At 51.1% G+C, this 2,500-nt stretch overlaps 1 protein-coding gene across 8 annotated transcripts in view; it reads right to left on the minus strand.

The window, feature by feature from the left end:
- Nucleotides 1–2,500, minus strand: part of esrrga (estrogen-related receptor gamma a) — a 242,009-nt gene that overhangs the window by 185,707 nt on the left and 53,802 nt on the right. The window lies entirely within an intron of this gene.

Here is a 2,500-nt window from a genome sequence, read left to right on the forward strand (position 1 = left end):
ATCTTTCCTCCTACTCAACCCCAATGCCACCTCTCTCTCTTTTCCTCCCTCCTGCTCTCCGACTCTCCATCGCCGCTGCCCCCTACATGCGCCCCTCACTCACTCAAACCCAACGCCACCTTTAACTCTCTCCCACACTTACCCCCCCTACTCAAACCTCGTTGCCACATCTCCAAATCGCCCTTTCTTCTACTCCTACTCAACCTCATGTCACCCCCCCTTTCTCTCTCTCTCTCTCTCTCTCCCATCCCACTCTCCCTCTCTCTCTCCCGGTCCCTCTCTCTCTCTCTCCCTCTCTCCACCCCCGTAGCCACCCGGAGTATCCGCGGTTGCTCAGGCCTTATCGGCGCGGCACGGCGCGGCACGGCAGCCGAGAGGGAGGCCAGCTGGGCCAGCAGGTTAATCACGCTGCCTGCCCCTCTATGGAGGAAACCAGGGACACACACACACACACACACACACACACACACACACACACACACACACACACACACACACACACACACACACACACACACACACACACACACACACACACACACACACACACACACTACGCTCTGCTCTGCTCTGTTCCCCCCACACACCCCCACCAACGCGCACACACACATATACACTCTCTCCCCCTGTCCAGCACTTTCAGGTATCCACCAGTCAATTTGTGCTGTTAATCACTCACACACACGCGCACAAACACACACACACACACATGTCCAGCGCGAGAGCGTACATCATATTCCGAGCATTCCATTACAGTTCACGTTCCAAAAAAAAAAAAACCCACACACACACACTCTCATCGCCAGCCAATACACTTCTCCTCATATTTCACCTTGTCTAAAACAGTGTTCAGTATTCTTTTTTTGTCATCCACCTAATTTGTTTTTATTTAAAAGTAATATTTAATAACAATCGTTATTATTATTACTCTTTAAATTACACATTACTTTGTAATTATTCATTTGTGAAATGTCTTGTTCATTCATTAAAAAAAAAAAAACCCTATTGCCGTTGCTCTTTTTTTCCCTGCTTGGCAGATTTTCAAGTGGAGCGTGCGTCTACTCTACGCTGCGTTGACATCTGTGTAATAAGGGGAGCAGGCAGCAAATTAACAGCCATGATTTACTCCTCACACACACTCAATGTTTTTTCCCCTGTCATCTACATAAAACAAGAGAGAGGGAGAGCGTGGCTGACACATCTATCTCTCTTACTCTCTTACTCTCTCTCTTTCTTTCACTCTTTCTTTTTCTCCCTGTTTATTTATTTCTCTCTTCCCCTGTCTTCCCCATCCCTCTTTCTCTCTCTCTCTCTCTTTCTTCTCTCTACATCCGTGTTGATTTAAAGCCCACTAGAGTGAAGTGGAGTGGAGTGGGAGTGGAGAAGAGAGCTGCTTCTCTGCTCCTCTGGTTCTCCCCGGCCGGGCGGCCACCACCGGGGCTTGTCCCTCACTGTCCCCCCCAGAGGAGTGACAGGGGAGCGGGGGTAAACCGCTCGGCCACTGCCCCCTCCCCTCTCCAGCAACCAGTAACCAGCACGCACAGCCAGCCACAGCCACCCAGCCACCAAGCGACTAAGCCCAGACCACAGGCAGACAACACGGCAAACAACACAGGACAAGAGGGTGCGTAAAGAAAGAAAGGAAAGGAGAAAAATAAAGAGAATGAGAAGAATAGACAGAAAGAAAGAGAGAGCGAGAGAGAGAGGAAAAAAAAGAAAGAAGGCGCAGTGTGTCTAGTGCCGTCCGCTCACTTGAGTGGAGCACCCCCGCTGCTGCTCTTCTCTCTCTCTCTCTCTCTCTCTCTCTCCCTCGCTCTTCTCTCCCCCTGTGCCGTTCGTTCGTCCGTACGCGGGACACACGCTGAGCTTGCTGTCTGAAATTCTAGCCCCGGCTGTCCGCTACTCAGACAGCGCTCTCTGCCTCTCTCTCCCTCTCTCCCTCTCTCCCTCCTCCTCCTTCCCCTTCTCCTTCTGCCCCTGTTGTCTTCTCTCTCTCCCTCTCTCCCTCTCTCCCTCTCACCCTCTCTCTATTTTCACTGCTCCGCGCGTCCCAAGCTCTCCCTCTCCCTTGCTCTCCTTCGCTCTCCCCGGCCGTCCCCTCTCCTTCTGTCCCCGGCTACTGTTCCGCGCCTCTCCCCCTGCCTCGGTTCTTGTCTGCCGGACAACACACACACACACACACACACACACACACACACACACACGCACACACACTCTACACACTCTCTACACTCTCCAAACACTCCCACTCGCACTGACACACGTTATTGAGTGCCGCACTTTCCCCATGATTTAAAATAAATAAATAAACCAGTAAAAAAATAAAAATAAAACATTTAAAAAAACAGAAACAATTGTAAAGCTGCTCTAATTCATCAGCCACTCTGGTGGCTAATCAGTGGCAAGTGACAGAACACTTTCTCTCTCTCTCCCTGTGTGTGTGTGAGTGACACACACAGACTGTCACACGCGCTGTCACACACACATTCCCCAGCCCTTG

Source organism: Engraulis encrasicolus, chromosome 19 (assembly GCF_034702125.1).
Source record: "Engraulis encrasicolus isolate BLACKSEA-1 chromosome 19, IST_EnEncr_1.0, whole genome shotgun sequence".
NCBI classification, from domain to species: Eukaryota; Metazoa; Chordata; class Actinopteri; order Clupeiformes; family Engraulidae; genus Engraulis; species Engraulis encrasicolus.